This window comes from Salvelinus fontinalis, chromosome 1, assembly GCF_029448725.1.
Source record: "Salvelinus fontinalis isolate EN_2023a chromosome 1, ASM2944872v1, whole genome shotgun sequence".
Lineage (NCBI taxonomy): Eukaryota > Metazoa > Chordata > Actinopteri > Salmoniformes > Salmonidae > Salvelinus > Salvelinus fontinalis.
The window spans coordinates 85,053,226-85,074,916 of NC_074665.1; the positions used below are offsets into that span (position 1 = coordinate 85,053,226).

The 21,691-nt window shown below is 43.0% G+C and overlaps 1 pseudogene; it reads right to left on the reverse strand.

Annotated features, from left to right (window-relative positions):
- Nucleotides 1-228: 228 nt before the first annotated feature.
- LOC129860819 (DNA mismatch repair protein Msh6-like) lies at nt 229-18,863 on the reverse strand (annotated as a pseudogene).
- Between the last annotated feature and the right edge of the window lie 2,828 nt (nt 18,864-21,691).

The window sequence follows — 21,691 nt, forward strand, 5'->3', positions numbered from 1 at the left end:
CACTAAGGCGGGACTTCGGTTTGATACAACAACTTGAGACCTTTTGTTTGATGCAGAACTTACTCAGAAACATGCGTGCTATGTTCCTGTTTGTCAACTTCTGTCTGCAATTGCATTAAAGGTTTTTGAATGATTTAATAAAAAATAGTCATAATGCTAATTTCACCAATGATTGACAAAGGACGTAAGGAGCGAACCCTAAAGCTGTCAAATTTTTGTTTTGTGTGTGCAGCAAACGGAGTAGCATTTCTGAGTTACTTGTATAACTTTGAGCTGGGATGTCTATCCTGTAAATACTTTGTCAGACTGTATAAAACGTTTGCATGTGTTCATAAGCATTTACTATTGGATTTGACATGTACTTCTTTGGATTGAAAATGGAGTCCCTTGTGTTCAGTTCCAGTATTACAGAATATCCCAGTATGTCACGAGGTTGGTATGAAAGTCTGACAATCTGGATACCGCCCAAACCTAATTGCCCATAATTTTGTCTGAAGTGTGATCTTAACCAGTTCCCTTTGGGACAAATAAACTTGAAGTTCAAAGAAGCCCATACCGGTCTCATAAGAGTAGACTTTCCACCCATGTTAGGCCCAGTGACCGGGGCATATCCTTTATCTAGCCCCTCAATGCCCGGGCAACCAATGGCAATGTCGTTACTAATGAAATCACCGAAGGAGGTTTTGGTGACACAGGTGGCGAGAGTTCCTCAGGTCCAAGAAGGCTGCTGATTGGCTGTCGTCGCCAGGAAGTATTACTTGAGGCCGTGTCATTGGTCTTCCGTCTCCCCCCTGGCTGTACTGAGTCAGGTTCAGCAACACATCTGAAACGGTAACAGGGATAGGTCTGAAATAAAAAAATATATATAAACCTGTACGATAACATGACATAGGCCTAGAACTGTCAAATTGACTAAATATATTGACTAAACACATTGTGTAGCTTTTCCTTGATCACATTGCATTCAAGGCAAGCAGCAACCAAGGATATAACCAATATATTTCTTTACACACCCTCCTCGTCCTTACACTAAGCCCTAATTCAAACACTGCTCTATCACAGCACCCAACTAAAAAAAGCCTCTGCTGTTATTTCAGTGTGGTGTGGGTGAAGCACACCTCTGTTTCATGCAGCGCACCAGAACAGTACTTCCACTGTTGGGAGAAATGGCAGTGCAAGTTCATATATGTTAATTGCATGTAAATAAAGGTTGCTTCACTAGCACACCCACAACAGACACAATCATGGCCTCGGATTCGCAGGTGTTGGCTGTTATGCATGAATTCGACCCAAAACCAACGAAGAAGTCTATTGCAGTTTTGAGAGCGGTTGTATGAAACCAAATCGGTATGTCCTGAAAAGTTCAACCGTGCCAGCACGCTATTCAGTTCGACTAGCCATAAATTTGGCATCTGAACTGTGTGTGTAACACTGGCAGAGTTTTGTGCTGTTGAATCATTTTTAATAGGATTGTTTAGGCAGCTCTGTGGTGTAAACAGACTAAACACAATGCTTAGTAGAGTACCAGACAGGGCCGTTAGAAAAACACATTTATGGTTGCATCCCAAATGCCAGCTTATTGCTAATGGGCCCTGGTCACAGGTAGTGCACTGTATAGGGAATATGGTGCCATTTGGGACAACCATTATGTGGAGCTGGACTAGAGGTAAATAATTAACAACGCAATCATCATCATCTTTTAGTTTACCCTCCATCTTGAACGAGACAGTCCCAATGCTGCAAGAGCTAATGTGGGCTTGTGAGGTAGAAATGTATTGACCTTTATTTAAACAGGGAGTCACATTGAGAACTATTTTACAAGACAGCCCGACATATCCATTACAAATAAAAACCCACTATAATAAGACAGCCCGACATATCCATTACAAATAAAAACCCGCTATAATAAGACAGCCCGACATATCCATTACAAATAAAACCCGCTATAATAAGACAGCCCGACATATCCATTACAAATAAAACCCACTATAATAAGACAGCCCGACATATCCATTACAAATAAAACCCGCTATAATAAGACAGCCCGACATATCCATTACAAATAAAACCCGCTATAATAAGACAGCCCGACATATCCATTACAAATAAAACCCGCTATAATAAGACAGCCCGACATATCCATTACAAATAAAACCCGCTATAATAAGACAGCCCGACATATCCATTACAAATAAAACCCACTATAATAAGACAGCCCGACATATCCATTACAAATAAAACCCGCTATAATAAGACAGCCCGACATATCCATTACAAATAAAACCCGCTATAATAAGACAGCCCGACATATCCATTACAAATAAAACCCGCTATAATAAGACAGCCCGACATATCCATTACAAATAAAACCCGCTATAATAAGACAGCCCGACATATCCATTACAAATAAAACCCGCTATAATAAGACAGCCCGACATATCCATTACAAATAAAACCCTCTATAATAAGACAGCCCGACATATCCATTACAAATAAAACCCACTATAATAAGACAGCCCGACATATCCATTACAAATAAAACCCACTATAATAAGACAGCCCGACATATCCATTACAAATAAAACCCACTATAATAAGACAGCCCGACATATCCATTACAAATAAAACCCGCTATAATAAGACAGCCCGACATATCCATTACAAATAAAACCCGCTATAATAAGACAGCCCGACATATCCATTACAAATAAAAAAACATTATAATAAGACAGCCCGACATATCCATTACAAATAAAACCCACTATAATAAGACAGCCCAACATATCCATTACAAATAAAAAAACACTATAATAAGACAGCCCGACATATCCATTACAAATAAAACCCACTATAATAAGACAGCCCGACATATTCATTACAAATAAAAAAACACTATAATAAGACAGCCCGACATATCCATTACAAATAAAACCCACTATAATAAGACAGCCCGACATATCCATTACAAATAAAACCCACTATAATAAAGACAACAGCCCTACATATACAGTACCAGTCAAAAGTTTTGGACACCTACTCATTCTAGGGTTTTTCATTATTTTTATTATTAAAGCAAAGGGTGGCTTCTTTGAATAATCTAAAATAAAATATTTTGATTTAACACTTTTGGTTACTACATTTATTTTATTTAACCAGGTAGGCCAGTTGAGAACAAGTTCTCATTTACAACTGCGACCTGGCCAAGATAAAGCAAAGCAGTGCGACACAAACAACAACACAGAGTTACACATGGAATAAACAAACGTACAGTCAATAACACAATAGTGTGTGCAAATGAAGTAAGATTAGGGAGGTAAGGCAATAAATAGTCCATAGGTGAAATAATTACAATTTAGCAATTAAACACTTGAGTGATAGATGAGCAGAAGATGAATGTGCAAGTACAGATACTGGGGTGCAAAGGAGCAAAAAAATGAATAACATGGGGATGAGGTAATTGGGTGGGCTATTTACAGATGGGCTATGTAGAGGTGCAATGATCTGTAAGCTGCTCTGACAGCTGATGCTTCAAGTTAGTGAGGGAGATATGGGTCTCCAGCTTCAGTGATTTTTGCAATTCGTTCCAGTCATTGGCAGCAGAGAACTGGAACGAAAGGTGGCCAAAGGAGGAGTTGGCTTTGGGAGTGACCAGTGAGATATACGAGCACGTGCTACGTGTGGGTGCTGCTTTGGTGACCAGTGAGCTGAGATAAGGCGAGGCTTTACCTAGCAAAGACTTATAGATGACCTGGAGCCAGCGGGTTTGGCGACGAATATGAAGCGAGGGCCAGACAACGAGAGCATACAGGTCGCAGTGGCGGAGAGTATATGGGGCTTTGGTGACAAAACGGATGGCACTGTGATAGACTGCATCCAGTTTGCTGAGTAGAGTGTTGGAGGCTATTTTGTAAATGCCATCGCCGAAGTCAAGGATAGGCATGATTCCATGTGTTATTTCATAGTTTGGATGTCTTCACTAATATTCTACAATGTAGAAAATAGTCAAAATAAAGGAAAAACCCTGGAATGAGTGGATGTGTCCAAATATTTGACTGGCACTGAACATCACTAATAAAACACAAAATTAAACATACAGTGGGGCAAAAAAGTACTTAGTCAGCCACCAATTGTGCAAGTTCTCCCACTTAAAAAGATGAGAGAGGCCTGTAATTTTCATCATAGGTACACTTTAACTATGACAGACAAAATGAGAAAAAAAATCCAGAAAATCACATTGTAGGATTTTTAATGAATTTATTTGCAAATGATGGTGGAAAATAAGTATTTGGTCAATAACAAAAGTTTATCTCAATACTTTGTTATATACCCTTTGTTGGCAATGACAGAGGTCAAACGTTTTCTGTAAGTCTTCACAAGGTTTTCACACACTGTTGCTGGTATTTTGGCCCATTCCTCCATGCAGATCTCCTCTAGAGCAGTGATGTTTTGGGGCTGTTGCTGGGCAACACGGACTTTCAACTCCCTCCAAAGATTTTCTATGGGGTTGAGATCTGGAGACTGGCTAGGCCACTCCAGGACCTTGAAATGCTTCTTACAAAGCCACTCCTTCGTTGCCCGGGCGGTGTGTTTGGGATCATTGTCATGCTGAAAGACCCAGCCACGTTTCATCTTCAATGCCCTTGTTGATGGAAGGAGGTTTTCACTCAAAATCTCACGATACATGGCCCCATTCATTCTTTCCTTTACACGGATCAGTCGTCCTGGTCCCTTTGCAGAAAAACAGCCCCAAAGCATGATGTTTCCACCCCCATGCTTCACAGTAGGTATGGGTTTCTTTGGATGCAACTCAGCATTCTTTGTCCTCCAAACACAACGAGTTGAGTTTTTACCAAAAAGTTATATTTTGGTTTCATCTGACCATATGACATTCTACCAATCTTCTTCTGGATCATCCAAATGCTCTCTAGCAAACTTCAGACGGGCCTGGACATGTACTGGCTTAAGCAGGGGGACACGTCTGGCACTGCAGGATTTGAGTCCTTGGCGGCGTAGTGTGTTACTGATGGTAGGCTTTGTTACTTTGGTCCCAGTTCTCTGCAGGTCATTCACTAGGTCCCCCCGTGTGGTTCTGGGATTTTGGCTCACCGTTCTTGTGATCATTTTGACCCCACGGGGTGAGATCTTGCGTGGCGCCCCAGATCGAGGGAGATTATCAGTGGTCTTGTATGTCTTCCATTTCCTAATAATTGCTCCCACAGTTGATTTCTTCAAACCAAGCTGCTTACCTATTGCAGATTTAGTCTTCCAAGCCTGGTGCAGGTCTACAATTTTGTATCTGGTGTCCTTTGACAGCTCTTTGGTCTTGGCCATAGTGGAGTTTGGAGTGTGACTGTTTGAGGTTGTTGACAGGTGTCTTTTATACTGATAACAAGTTCAAACAGGTGCCATTAATACAGGTAATGAGTGGAGGACAGAGGAGCCTCTTAAAGAAGAAGTTACAGGTCTGTGAGAGCCAGAAATCTTGCTTGTTTGTAGGTGACCAAATAATTATTTTCCACCATAATTTGCAAATAAATTCATTAAAAATCCTACAATGTAATTTTCTGGATTTTTTTTCTCATTTTGTCTGTCATAGTTGAAGTGTACCTATGAGGGAAAATTACAGGCCTCTCTCATCTTTTTAAGTGGGAGAACTTGCACAATTGGTGGCTGACTAAATACTTTATTGCCCCACTGTATGTTAGAATGTGATGAGCTTTTCTTAAATAAGTCTCTAAAAAAAATATTGAAAATGCCTGAAAGGCACCAGAATATCTAATTGCAAGGCATTCTGCATATTGTTCCACACAAGGGGCAGAAAAACTAAAAGAAGATTTTCCTAATTCTGTGGAGACCAAAGGGATCGACAGAGTTATCCATCCCTGAGAAAGGGTTTGGTCATAAAATCCATGAAGTAATCTACAGATGAAGTTTCTACAGACTGCTTTGATATCAAAGAGAGTGCAGCTCTCTTCTTACAGAGAGGTCCATCCCACATGTTTGTTAAAAATACAATGATGAGTCCTAAAATCGCCCCCAGTGATAAAACGTATTACTGAATGGAATACGGAGTCCAATGGTTTCAAAACAGAGGCTGTCGTGTGCAAATAAATAATGTCACCATAGTCTACCACAGGGAGAGGAGGCGTTTGAACAATCCTCCTTCTATTTTCATAGCAAAAAGTAGAGGCATGCCAACAGTGGTGAAAATACCCATTTCCCTCCTATATTATTATATAACGGTTACATTTCAGTTTGTTCAGGCATTATCAACAAACTAGTGTGTGTGTTTATGTATGTACAGTTGAATTCGGAAGCTTACATACACTTAGGTTGGAGTCATTAAAACTCGTTTTTCAACCACTCCACACATTTCTTGTTAACAAACTATAGTTTTGGCAAGTCGGTTAGTACATCTACTTTGTGCATGACAAGTAATTTTTTAAACAATTGCTTAAAGACAGATTAATTCTCTGTATCACAATTCCAGTGGGTCAGAAGTTCACATACACTAAGTTGACTGTGCCTTTAAACAGCTTGGAAAATTCCAGAAAATTATGTCATGGCTTTAGAAGCTTCTGTTAGGCTAATTGACATCATTTGAGTCAATTGGAGGTGTACCTGTGGATGTATTTCAAGGCCTACCTTCAAACTCGGTGCCTCTTTGCTTGACATCATAGGAAAATTAAAAGAAATCACCTAAGACCTCAGAAAAAAATTGTAGACCTCCACAAGTCTGGTTCATCATTGGGAGCAATTTCCAAATGCCTGAAGGTACCACGTTCATCTGTACAAAAAATAGTACATAAAAAAATAGTACATGTATATAAACACCATGGGACCAGGCAGCCGTCATACCGCTCAGGAAGGAGACGCGTTCTGTTTCCTAGAGATGAACGTACTTTGGTGTGAAAAGTGCGAATCAATCTCAGAACAAACAGCAAAGGACCTTGTGAAGATGCTGGAGGAAACAGGTACAAAAGTATCTATATCTACAGTAAAACAAGTCCTATATCAACATAACCTGAAAGGCCACTCAGCAAGGAAGAAGCCACTGCTCCAAAACCGCCATAAAAAAAACAGACTACAGTTTGCAACTGCACATGGGGACAAAGATCGTACTTTTTGGAGAAACGTCCTCTGGTCTGATGAAACAAAAATAGTTTGGCCATAATGACCAATGTTATGTTTGGAGGGAAAAGGGGGAAACTTGCAAGCTGAAGAACATCATCCCAACCGTGAAGCACGGAGGTGGCAGCATCATGTTGTGGAGGTGCTTTGCTGCAGGAGGGACTGGTGCACTTCACAAAATAGATGGCATCATGAAGCAGGAAAATTATGTGGATATATTGAAGCAACATCTCAAGACATCAGTCAGGAAGTTAAAGCTTGGTCGCAAATGGGTCTTCCAAATGAACAATGACCCCAAGCATACTTCCAAAGTTGTGGCAAAATGGCCTAAGGACAACAAAGTCAAGGTATTGGAGTGGCAATCATAAAGCCCAATCCTATAAAAAATTTGTGGACAGAACTAAAAAAGCATATACGAGCAAGGAGGCCTAAAAACCTGACTCAGTTACAACAGCTCTGTCAGGAGGAATGGGCCAAAATTCACCTAAGGAGGAATGGGCCAAAATTCACCTAACTTATTGTGGGAAGCTTGTGGAAGGCTACCTGAAACATTTGACCCAAGTTAAACAATTTAAAGGCAATCCTTATATTTCAGCTTTAATTTCTTTCATCTGTGGCGGATGAATCAGAATTAGTTGGGTAACGTAGATAATTAAGATGTCTTATCTGCATAATATGCTGATGTGATATACTTGTTATTAGAATGTATCCCTTCGGACTCTGGTGTTGTACTTCTTCCCTCAGCTGGGACTCAGTCACCTGGGGCCCAGAGATGGGAGAGGTCAGGCTTGTCTTTCACATGTTCCTGGTGCTATGCAGAATATCAGGAAGGGAAGAGGACAGGAGGGAACATTGTCTTCATATGATATGTGAATGTGTCTTTACCTATTCTAAACCATATGAAGGGATGGCGTGATGAATGGGGAACCAATTACTGGTTTCCACAATGTTTGTGTGCCAGTCACTCCCTCCTTTGGCCTTGGGGGATGTGTGTGGTAGTGTCTGGAGTTGACAATTGATTTATGCCATTGGTCGAGTTGGTGTTTTTGTGCTAGGAGTAACAGGAACAAGATAGGAACCTCGTCTTAGGGACCAAACTAAATGATAATTTCTAGCGAGTGCTGTCTGGCTACGGGATACTCCTTTCTCATCTAAAAAAACTCACCTTGTGACCCATTCTATGTATCTGTTGTTCGTCATATAGGTTGAAAAGGGTGTATCTTGGCTATAAAAGATGGATTATTAGAAATGGTGAATCGTTGACAAGTCATTGCTATTGCAAAGCTCTCATTGTTAAAGATTTAAGTATAACTCTGACTTGTGTGATAAGTTTGTCTCTCCTCATTTGATAGTAAAGAAATTAACCACCGCACATCACATTCCCAGTGGGTCAGAAGTTTACATACACTCAATTAGTAGTTGGTAGCATTGCCTTTAAATTGTATAACTTGGTTCAAACGTTTCGGGTAGCCTTTGCGACCAAGCTTTTACTTCCTAACTGATGCCTTGAGATATTGCCTTGAAATACATCCACAGGTACACTTCCAATTGACTCAAATTATGTCAATTAGCCTAACAGAATCTTCTAAATGACATCATTTTCTGGAATTTTCCAAGCTGTTTAAAGGCACAGTCAACTTAGTGTATGTAAACCTCAGACCCACTGGAATTGTGATACAGTGAATTATAAGTGAAATAATCTTTCTGTAAACAATTGTTGGAAAAATTACTTGTCATGCACAAAGTAGATGTCCTAAACGACTTGCCAAAACTATAGTTTGTTAACAAGAAATGTGTGGATAGGTTGAAAAACAAGTTTTAATGACTACAACCTAAGTGTAAGTAAACTTCCGACTTCAACTGTATGTGTGTGTGTGTGTGTGTGTGTGTGTGTGTGTGTGTGTGTGTGTGTGTGTGTGTGTGTGTGTGAGTGTGAGTGTGAGTGTGTGAGATAGCCGGGTATGGCACAGAACAGTTGACATAACGGGTGCAGGAACTGTATCCAAGGCAACCAGCACCTGGCTACAACAATCTTTCATCTTTAACACAATTCAGCTCAATAGGGAAGTTTGAGCAATGTCAGTTTGTGGAATTCATTCATTCTTATGATTTCATGCATATCAAAGTTAATTTGTCACGTGCGCTGAATACAACAGGTGTACCTTACAGTGAAATGCTTACTTACAGGCTCTAACCAATAGTGCAAAAAAGGTATTTGGTGAACAATAGGTAGTTAAAGAAATAAAACAACAGTAAAAAGACAGGCTATATACAGTAGCGAGGCTATAAAAGTAGCAAGGCTACATACAGACACCGGTTAGTCAGGCTTATTGAGGTAGTATGTACATGTAGATATGGTTAAAGTGACTATGCATATATGATGAACAGAGAGTAGCAGTAGCGTAAAAGAGGGGTTGGTGGGTGGCGGGACACAGTGCAGATAGCCTGGTTAGCCACTGTGCGGGAGCACTGGTTGGTCGGCCCAATTGATATGATGATGGGTTTTGAAAAACTATTGCCTATTGGGTAATAGTGCTGACTGCTCAAGCGCCCTACAATTGTATGGGATAAATAAAGTAATTTAAATTCACCATGCTTACCTAGCACAGCCATGCACTCCACCCCAGTCTGCCAGTCCCTGTAGTTCTTATCAAAGTTGAAGAAGAGTCTTCTCATGCAGTCCTTCAGAGCTGCATCTCTCTTCTCTCTTCTCCTGAGAACAGACGCTCCATCTCCCTCATCCAGTAGCACCTCCAGCCCTTCTTTGTGGACTTCACCTGAGAGTTCAAACAAGTTCATTTAACTGTCACCACCATATTGAACAAGACGTACTACAAATTGAAAACTACATTGTGGAACACTCACTATTGTAATTCTTAGATTTTGTTGCATTGTCGAGAAGGAACTGCAAGTAATAATTTCATTGGACGATCTATTCCATGTATATCCCCTACATACGACTAATACAACTTGAAATTTAGATGCTTTTATCCAAAGCAACTTACAACTGAGTGAATAGGCTATATTTTCGTGGTGGCCGCAGCAGGAATCGAACCACTGACCCTAGCGTTGCCACCCTCACCGCGTACTCCTCAGGAATGTTCCTCTCTGAGACGCTGTCTAGTACTTCCATCTGGAAGTGGTTCCATCCCGTTCCCCAGTAGGTCAGGTTCCTGCAGCCCAGCCTTTTCTTCTGCCTGGAAACATTCAACTTGGATAGATTTAAACCCCCTGTAGGTCTAAGCCCTTAGATCACAATATCTACTAAGCTAACATAATGGAATGGTTTATGATGTTCATAAAATGTATCATTTAGCTTTTTGTTTGGAATTTTGGGACCTCTGTAGGTATGAAAATAATTAAAGTAAACATAATTTGAGGAAACATTTAAATTTGGCCTTTACTGCTATAGTCCATAAAAACACATTTGTACATGGCAAAACTGACGGTGAAAAGATCAACCATAAGGAATAAGGTTTTAAAGTGTCTGTAGCCACTGTTAGAAATGGTAAGTCTCTAGCATTAGCACACATCCCCCGTGTGACGCATGGGTGCGTCAATCGACTCCAGTGGGTTTTGAAGCGCACTTACATGTTCATTTGTCCAAGAACAGAAAAAAAGTGCTGAAACATATTTTTTTACCTTAAAATCAGGTAAGATTAAATTCTTATTTACAACGACAGCCTACCGGGGAACAGTGCCTTGTTCAGGGGCAGAACAACAGATTTTTACCTTGTCAGCTCAGGGATTCGATCCAGCAACCTTTAGGTTACTGGCCCAACGCTCTAACCACTAGGCTACCTGCCACCCCTAAAATATATATTTTAAATTCTACATTGAGCATGCTTTTTAGTCCAGGCGTAATCTGTCTGGGGAAATGTGTGCTAAAAGTGTGTCTCAAGTGTCCCAGAATTTGTGTCCCAAGTGATGAAGGTACCTGTCCAGGTAGTCCTGTAGGTCCCTCTCACAGGTCTTGATACCACTGACAGCCTGGTCAAACTCTTGGTCAAAGCCAACCTTGGGGGTGATGACACCGGTGGTGCGGGCCTCCAGAGTGGGCCCAGGCCCCCTTCATGAAGGTCAGACCCAGCTGGTTGACACCTATCACAGCGTCCATATGGTACAGCTCATGGAACTTACCCACCTGAATAATAATACATTCTATTTGCACTTTTCAAGATCGACAAGGACACTTAAGGCCAGTTTCACAGCAACAGATCCAGACTAGTCCTAGACTAAAGTTTATTCAATGGAGAATCTCCATGTTAATTTTACTTAAAAAAAAAAAAGTAACCTTTATTTAAACTAGTCAAGTCAGTTAGTTTGAGTCATACTACACCGGCTCCGACGCTCGTCTTATGTGGGGGCTTGCAAACTATTACAGACTACAAAGGGAAGCACAGCCACGAGCTGCCCAGTGACACAAGCCTACCAGACGAGCTAAATCACTGCTATGCTCGCTTCGATGCAAGCAACACTGAGGCATGCATGAGAGCATCAGCTGTCCCGGACAATTGTGTTATCACGCTCCCCGACGTCAACGTGAGTAAGACCTTTAAACAGGTCAACATACACAAGGCTGCGGGGCCAGATGGATTACCAGGACGTGTTCTCCGGGCATGTGCTGACCAACTGGCAGGTGTCTTCACTGACATTTTCAACATGTCCCTGATTGAGTCTGTAATACCAACATGTTTCAAGCAGACCATCATAGTCCCTGTGCCCAAGAACACAAAGACAACCTGCCTAAATGACTACAGACCCGTAGAACTCACGTCCGTAGCCATGACGTGCTCTGAAAAGCTGGTAATGGCTCACATCAACACCATTATCCCAGAAACCCTAGACCCACTCCAATTTGCATACCGCCCAAACAGATCCACAAAGGATGCAATCTCTATTGCACTCCACACTGCCCTTTCCCACCTGGACAAAAGGAACACTTATGTGAGAATGCTGTTCATTGACTACAGCTCAGCGTTCAACACCATAGTACCCTCAAAGCTCATCACTAAGCTAAGGATCCTGGGACTAAACACCTCCCTCTGCAACTGGATCCTGGACTTCCTGATGGGCCGCCCCCAGGTGGTGAGGGTAGGTAGCAACACATCTGCCATGCTGATCCTCAACAATGGAGCCCCCCAGGGGTGCGTGCTCAGTCCCCTCCTGTACTCCCTGTTCACCCACGACTGTGTGGCCAGGCACAACTCCAACACCATCATTACTACAGGAAAAGGAGGACCGAGTACGTCCCCATTCTCATCGACGGGGCTGTAATGGAGCAGGTTGAGAGCATCAAGTTCCATGGTGTCCACATCACCAACAAACTACAATGGTCCAAACACACCAAGACAGTCGTGAAGAGGGCACGACAAAGCCTATTCCCCTCAGGAAACGAAAAAGTTTTGGCATGGGTCCTGAGATCCTTAAAAGGATCTACAGCTGCAACATCGAGAGCATCCTGACTGGTTGCATCACTGCCTGGTACGACAATTGCTCGGCCTCCGACCGCAAGGAACTACAGAGGGTAGTGCGTACAGCCTAGTACATCACTGGGGCTAAACTGCCTGCCATCCAGGACCTCTACACCAGGCGGTGTCAGAGGAAGGCCCTAAAAATTGTCAAAGACCCCAGCCACAGACTGTTTTCTCTACTACTGCATGGCAAGCGGTACCGGAGTGCCAAGTCTAGGACAAAAATGCTTTTCAACAGTTTTTACACACAAGCCATAAGACTCTTGAACAGGTAATCAAATGGTTACCCAGACTATTTGCATTGTGTGCCCCCCCAACCACGCTTCTGCTACTCTCTGTTTATCTTATATGCATAGTCACTTTAACTATACATTCATGTACATACTACCTCAATTGGGCCGACCAACCAGTGCTCCCACACATTGACTAACCGGGCTATCTGCATTGTGTCCCGCCACCCACCAACCCCTCTTTACGCTACTGCTACTCTCTGTTCATCATATATGCATAGTCACTTTAACCATATCTACATACTACCTCAATCAGCCTGACTAACCGGTGTCTGTATGTAGCCTCGCTACGTTTATAGCCTCGCTACTGTTTTTCAATGTCTTTTTACTGTTGTTTTTATTTCTTTAATTACCTATTGTTCACTTAATACCTTTTTTGCACTATTGGTTAGAGCCTGTAAGTAAGCATTTCACTGTAAGGTAAACCTGTTGTATTCGGCGCACGTGACAAATAAACTTTGATTAAGAACACATTTTTATTTACAATTTATTTTTTATTTTTTTTATTTTTTTTTTCACCTTTATTTAACCAGGTAGGCTAGTTGAGAACAAGTTCTCATTTGCAACTGCGACCTGGCCAAGATAAAGCATAGCAGTGTGAACAGACAACACAGAGTTACACATGGAGTAAACAATAAACAAGTCAATAACATGGTAGAAAAAAAGAGAATCTATATGCAATGTGTGCAAAAGGCATGAGGTAGGCAATAAATCGAATAATTACAATTTAGCAGATTAACACTGGAGTGATAAATCATCAGATGAACATGTGCAAGAAGAGATACTGGTGTGCAAAAGAGCAGAAAAGTAAATAAATAAAAGCAGTATGGGGGGTGAGGTAGGTAAATTGGGTGGGCTATATACCGATGGACTATGTACTGCTGCAGCGATCGGTTAGCTGCTCGGATAGCAGATTTGTAAAGTTGTTGAGGGAGATAAAAGTCTCCAACTTCAGAGATTTTTGCAATTCGTTCCAGTCGCAGGCAGCAGAGAACTGGAAGGAAAGGCGTCCAAATGAGGTTTTAGCTTTAGGTGTCAGATACACCTGCTGGAGCGCGTGCTGCGGGTGGGTGTAGCCATCGTGACCAGTGAACTGAGATAAGGCGGCACTTTACCTAGCATAGCCTTGTAGATGACCTGGAGCCAGTGGGTCTGACGACGAACATGTAGCGAGGGCCAGCCGACTAGGGCATACAGGTCGCAGTGGTGGGTCGTTTGGCCTACACCGGCCTACACCGGCCAAACGCGGACGAACATGGACAAACCCGGACTAGTTGAGACTAGTCTTAATCCGTGTCTGGGAAACCGGCCCGTAGAGAAATAAATAGAGTATACACCAAATAGAAAACACACAACATTACTAATGAGCTAAATATATTACACAAAGAAGCACCGACACCAAAATACAGCACACAGACAAGCATGGGGAGATCCGACCCTAAACTGCTGATATAAAAAGGACTTTATAAATACATTTGATTGATTAATAGCACTTTGAACAGCACGGCGTCGAACATCTCCGACTTGAGCTGCCATCAGCGCCGCATGCCTGGGGTCGTTTTGTTCAGGAAGTCTTCTTCAGACTGTCCACGTCTCTTGGCGTCTTTCCTCCGGCCGTCCTGTGGCCAATCAAGCTTCTCGTGGTCCCATACCGTAGCCCCACCTCCTCCACCAGCACCCGAGCCGTTCACCTGGCTGTCGAAGCTCTCCGGCGCTGAAAACGGGTTTAACTGGGCTGTCGGGTTTACATTCTTCATCCTCCTCCAACGTACTGTTCACTACCTTCCTCACTGCTGCCTCCTCTGGATTGAATTCATCGGCCGCGCCTTCACTGTTGGAGGCGACCACGATGTGGCTACGCTTGGGCTTGCTGCCCTGTTCTGCTGTGGGGTGGGTTGTACAGCGACTAGACTTTGACTTCACCGTCCCCTTCTCATCTTGCTCTTCAGTCAGATCTTTGTCGGTCAGCCTTGACTTATCAAGCTGTCGGAACAAGGGCAAATTAACACATTTTTAGTTTTTCAAGGTTCTGAAAATATTCAACACGTTTGCATTATACATGCCAGTCTGTACAAGAGATAGAGTAACAGTATATTATCATTATTAAGTGGTACTTAACTTGTTCTACATTACAAGATAGAAAAAGGGTTGATATTGGCTTACATATGCATTGAACAATGTGTCTAGATAGATAGATTGTGGATTAACAAAGTAATAATCAAAGGGAAATGCAATGCCAGCAGCAGCACATTCAGACGGAAAGGTTGTCTCACCTCCATATCCTTCTCCTCCTCAGCATCAGATGGGTCCATACAGACAGGCATCTTCAGTCTGATCTCTGGGCTGTCTGGCATAGCAGCATCAGCCAGCACCATGGCCCTGCAGATCACAGGCTAACCACTAAAGAACACCCCTCCTGTCATAGCATCACCGCTGTCTGAGCCTGGGAGTACAAATGAGAAAGGACATTATTTTTAGTATACTTCAAAGTGTATATGGCTCTAGAATCAACACAAGGCATGTTTTGGAGAAGTTATTGCTGTAGAAATAAAGCTTAAATCTAAACTGACATCTTGTATTTATCCTCACTGGCCATAGCATAGCTAGAATTAGCCTTATACCAGATTTGCTTGTGCCCTCTTGCATAACTCCAATGGTGATTGTCAATCACGATAACAAACAGACCAGGCTACAAGACCGCACAAACAGATCTGGGCCCAGGCTACAAGACCACACAAACAGATCTGGGACTAGGCTACAAGACCACACAAACAGATCTGGGACTAGGCTACAAGACCACACAAACAGATCTGGGACTAGGCTACAAGACCACACAAACAGATCTGGGACTAGGCTACAAGACCACACAAACAGATCTGGGACTAGGCTAACCTATAATAGATAGACCATAGATGTCCATGTACACAGGTGAGGGACGTAACATCCTGGGGTGTAGATAGTAAAGGCAGGGCATGATTGTGATACTCGCAGATGTATCTGGTGCTGACCCAGCCCCTGGTCGGAGGCTCGTCGAAGAAGTGGACGTGCAGGCGCTAGGTTTTACCCCTGTCCCTCATCTGCTGCCCGCTGAGGAGCTGGGGCACTACCATATATGGCGTTCTAGCTTGGCCCACACCAAGGCTCCAACACTGAATGGACATGGTTTTGGGCTGGAATAAAAGGTGGAAAAGAATACCTATTGATAAATTGGTTTGCGTAGAAATAAATCTCTCTCCTATCTCCACTTGTTGACTTCTCTTCATGGATTTTAAATGAAATTACTAGTACTGCAACTCCCCGTCTACTCTAGCCCATGCCTATCCAACCAATACAATGCTTTGCTTTTTACATTTTTTATTTAACTAAGCAAGTCAGTTAAGAACAAATTCTTATTTACAATGACGGCCTACCAAAAGGCCTCCTGCAGGGACGGGGGCTGTGATTAAAAATAAAAATTCTATATATTTATTAGATAGTATAAAAAATACATTTTGGATTGTTTTTATTTTCGTCAATTAAGTTGGAAAAATAGGATGATTGAGCAGCAGTGAGCGCTCTTCGATACTGCACGTTACGATTTTTCCAAGCTATTTGGAAGACTTCCGTCTAGTGTCGACCACACTATCTACCAAGAGAGTTCTCATCTGTATTATTCGTAGCGTCTATTTACCGCCACAAAGCGAAGGTGGCACCAAGACTGCTCTCAACCAACTCTATAAGGCTATAAGCAAAGAAGAAAATGCTCACCCAGAAGCGGCAAACTTAAATCAGTTTGACCACATTTTTACCAGCATGTCACATGTGCAACCAGGGGGGGGAAATGGTTGTACAGTAGTCTCAAATAAAACTGAAGGACCTCGGCGTTACTCTGGACCCCGATCTCTCTTTAGACGAACATATCAAGACTGTTTTAAGGACAGCTTTTTTCCATCTACGTAACATTGCAAAAATCAGAAACTTTCTGTCCAAAAATTATGCAGAAAAATGTATCCATGCTTTTGTCACTTCTAGGTTAGACTACTGCAATGCTCTACTTTCCGGCTACCCGGATAAAGCACTAAATAAACTTCAGTTAGTGCTGAACACGGCTGCTAGAATCTTGACTAGAACCCAAAAAATGTATCATATTACTCCAGTGCTAGCCACTGTACACTGACTTCCTGTTAAGGCAAGGGCTGATTTCAAGGTTTTCCTGCTAACCTACAAAGCATTATATGGACTTGCTCCTACCCATCTTTCCGATTTGGTCCTGCCGTACATACCTACACGTACGCTACGGCCACAAGACGCAGGCCTCCTTACTGTCCCTAGAATTTCTAAGCAAACAGCTGGAGGCAGGGCTTTCTTCAATAGACACTCAAAAAAATGTTGGTCTGCCTATCCATGTAAGAGACGCAGACTCGGTCTCGACCTTTAAGTCTTTATTGAAGACTCATCTCTTCAGTAGGTCCCATGATTGAGTGTAGTCTGGCCCAGGAGTGTGAAGGTGAATGGAAAGGCACTGGAGCAACAATCCGCCCTTGCTGTCTCTGCCTGGCCTGTTCCCCTCTCTCCACTGGGATTCTCTGCCTCCAACCCTGTTACATGGGCTGAGTCACTGGCTTACTAGTGCTATTCCATGCCGTCCCTAGGACGGGTGCGTCACTTGAGTGGGTTGAATCGCTGACGTGACTTTCCTGTCCGGGTTGGCGCCCCCACTTGGGTTTGTGGGGGAGATCTTCGTGGGCTATACTCTGCCTTGTCTCAGGATGTTAAATTGGTGATTGAAGATAACCCCACCCAGGGGGCTATATCCTGCCTGTTTGGCCCTGTCCGGGGGTATCGTCGGACGGGGCCACAGTGTCTCCCGACCCATCCGGTCTCAGCCTCCAGTATTTATGCTGCAATTGTTTGTGTCGGGGGGCTAGGGTCAGTCTGTTATATCTGGAGTATTTCTCCTGTCTTATCCGGTATCCTGTGTGTATTTAAGTGTATACTCTCTCTCTCGACCTGAGCCCAAGGACCATGCCTCGGGTCTACCTGGCTTGATGACTCCTTGCTGTCCCCAGTCCACCTGGTCGTGCTGCTGCTCCAGTTTCAACTGTTTTGCCTGCTGCTATGGAACCCTGACCTGTTCACCGGACGTGCTACCTGTCCCAGATATGCTGTTTTCAACCCTCTAGAGACAGCAGGAGCAGTAGAGATACTCTGAATGATCAGCTATGAAAAGCCAACTGACATTTACTCCTGAGGTGCTGACTTGTTGCACCCTCCACAACCACTATGATTATTATTATTTGAACCTGCTGGTCATTATGAACATTTGAACATCTTGGCCATGTTCTGTTATAATCGCCACAGCCAGAAGAGGACTGGCCACTCCTAGCCTGGTTCCTCTTTAGGTTTCTTCCTAGGTTCCGGTCTATCTAGGGAGTTTTTCCTAGCCACCGTGCTTCTACACCTGCATTGCTTGCTGTTTGGGGTTTTAGGCTGGGTTTCTGTACAGCACTTTGTGACATCGGCTGATTTAAGAAGGGCTTTATAAATACATTTGATTGAAAGACAACTTTCATAAGGTACTCTACCTCAGGCGAGCAATACCTCGAGACTTCAGACATTAATCGTAATACCTTGCATAACGTCTCTCCTGTGTCGACGAGTTATAGCTAGCCATTTCACAAATCAAACGTCATTACCGCACTAGCCACATCAAAAGCAACGTAGATCTTGTGCTAGCTAGCTTGCTAAGTAACTTTAGCCATCTGCCTTACCTCTCATTTACTGTTGGCGTCTTATTCCCAAAGAGTCTTTGATCACTTTTGCAGGAGTCTTTTTAGCGGTCAGAGTTTGAGATGTTTGCTTAGCTTCTTCTTTTGGAGTTATTTTTTAGAAGCGAGGATGGCAAGTCAGCTTCTCTATGCGAGGTACTCGGTTTCGCCTTCGGAACAGGTGGCGGAGACTTATTGAAAATGCTGCTTTGCTTCGCCATGAAGTACTTTTAATGGTTCGCCGCTGTCTGCAAGAATCAGTGCTCGTGCACAGTTCACTGGAAATTCTCAGAAGGTGATGGGGAATTCAGTCCATGGCAAACTATCTTTATTCTTGGGATTTATTCATCAAATATTTTGGGATTCATGCTGGTTCATGTCGAACAAATAAATGTTCTCTGCCTAAGTAAGAAAAAGTTAGTTAATATAGAAATGTTATATTCTGGAGTCACATTTCATCATGATACAGGCCTTCTATGTTATGTGATAGCCATATGTCACCAGCAGAGAGCAGTAGTGTTACTTATGTAATTGAGACTGAGAACGTATGTAAGTTTACTCCAGCGTTTCCCAAACTCGGTCCGTGGGACACCAAGAGGTGCACGTTTTGGGTTTTGCCCTCGCACTACAAAGCTGATTCAAATAATGAACTAATCATCAAGCTTTGATAATTTGAATCAACTGTGTAGTGTTAGGGCAAACACCAAAATGTCCACCCCTTGGGGACCGAGGACCAAGTTTGGGAAACGCTGCAAGTACTGTGTAATCGTCATAGATACCTTTGGAATTCACCCTGCGAGTTGTTAATGCCATTTCACAAACTGTGAGTTTACCCAATATTTGTATTTACCATTCTAACATGACCACAGTCACAACAAGATTTATCACTAGAATTTTACTCGCATCCTGCCCAAACTCCCCCACTGGAGGACCTGTGTAACAGTATAACTTTAAACCGTCCCCTCGCCCCGACACGGGCGCGAACCAGGGACCCTCTGCACACATCAACAACTGACACCCACGAAGCGTCGTTACCCATTGCTCCACAAAAGCCGTGGCCCTTGCAAAGCAAGGGGCAACCCTACTTAAAGTCTCAGAGCAAGTGACCTAACTGATTGAAATGCTACTAGCGCGTACCCGCTAACTAGCTAGCCATTTCACATCCGTTACACTCACCTCCCTTTCAACCTCCTCCTTTTCCGCAGCAACCAGTGATCCGGGTCAACAGCATCAATGTAACAGTATAACTTTAAACCGTCCCCTCGCCCCGACACGGGCGCGAACCAGGGACCCTCTGCACACATCAACAACGGTCGCCCACGAAGCACAGTCGTTACCCATCGCTCCACAAAAGCCGCGGCCCTTGCAAAGCAAGGGGCAACCCTACTTAAAGTCTCAGAGCAAGTGACGTAACTGATTGAAATGCTACTAGCGCGTACCCGCTAACTAGCTAGCCATTTCACATCCGTTACACCTGCACCCTCAAACTCGGCTGCGTGGTCGCCAGATCGGGACCCTCCTTTCCCGATCTACCTATTGGAGACCCCTAGTGTAAACTAACCACACAGCAAAATGTCGAATATGTTTCATCAGCACTTTTTAACATCAGCACTGTTTTGTAAAACATCTCACATCTTACTCACATAGACGTTTAACATCACTCCTCTCCTCTTTCTCTTGCTAAAAGTTCTCTCCTCTTCTTTCTCCCTATAAATAAAATCGTATTTAATGTGCCTGCCCTCTATTTCAATCCCCCTGGGCGTTGTGTTCTGTGCACCACTCCAGTAGACGGCCGCCAACGCCCGCAATGGTTCTCAAACTTGGGTGAAAGTCACCCAGTAAAATACTACCTGAGTAAGTCAAAGTATTTGGTTTTAAATATACTTTTGTATCCCAATGTAAAAGTATACATTTTAAATTCCTTATATTAGGCAAATCAGAAGGCAGCATTTTCTTATTTTTTCAATGTAAGGATTGCCAGGGGCACACACCAACACACACATAATTTATAAAAGAATCGTGTTTTTTTGTGAGTCAGCAAGATTAGAGGCAGTAAAGATGACCTGTCCTGCTAAGCATTTAAAATGTAATCACTACTCTTGAGGGCCAGGGAAAATGCATGGAGTAAAAAGTACATTATTTTCTTTAGGAATGTAGAAAAGTAAAAGTTGTCAAAAATATAAATGGTAAAGTACAGATACCCCCCCCCCCTCAGGCTTTTCGAAACTCGGTCCTGGGGCCCCACCTGGGTGCACGTTTTGTTTTTAGCCCTAGCACTACACAGCTGCTTCAAATAATCAAAGCATGATGATGAGTTGGTTATTTTAACCAGCTGTGTAGTGCTATGGGAAAAGTGCAAATCAATCCCAGAACAACAGCAAAGGAGCTTGTGAAGATGCTGGAGGACACCGGCACAAAAGTATCTATATCCACAGCAAAACGAGTCCTATATCGACATAACCTGAAAGACCACCCTTTCAGAAGAAGCCACTGCCCCAAAACCACCATAAAACATCCAGACTACGGTTTGCAACTGCACATGGGGACAAAGATAGAACTTTTTGGAGAAACCGTACCAGGCGGTGATACAACACCGCCTGGATGCTTTCAATTGTGCATCTGTAAAAGTTTGTGAGGGTTTAAGGTGACAATCCACATTTCTTTAGCCTTCTGAGGTTGTAGAGGCTCTGTTGCGCCTTCTTCACCACATTGTCTGTGTGGGTGGTCCATTTCAGTGTTCCCATATGCGTGCGTGGGGGTCGCGAGCTTTGAACCACTGTTATTTGGGGGTCGAGGGTCAGTACAGTAAATGCAGTAATTTGCTTTCTCATGGTTGGCGTAACTTCCCACTTTCTTTCTTCTCTCCTTTCTCTCCCACTCTCTTTGTTCTTTTCTCCCTCCTGAAAAATAATTGAAGCACTGTGGCTCCTTCTCTCCCTATTTTTAGGTTCTAGGTCTTTCTCAATTTCTCACTATTTATAGGTTCTTTGTTACAATGCTCCCTACCTCTGCTGTTGAACGATGGTGATTTCCGAACCTTCCTACTAAG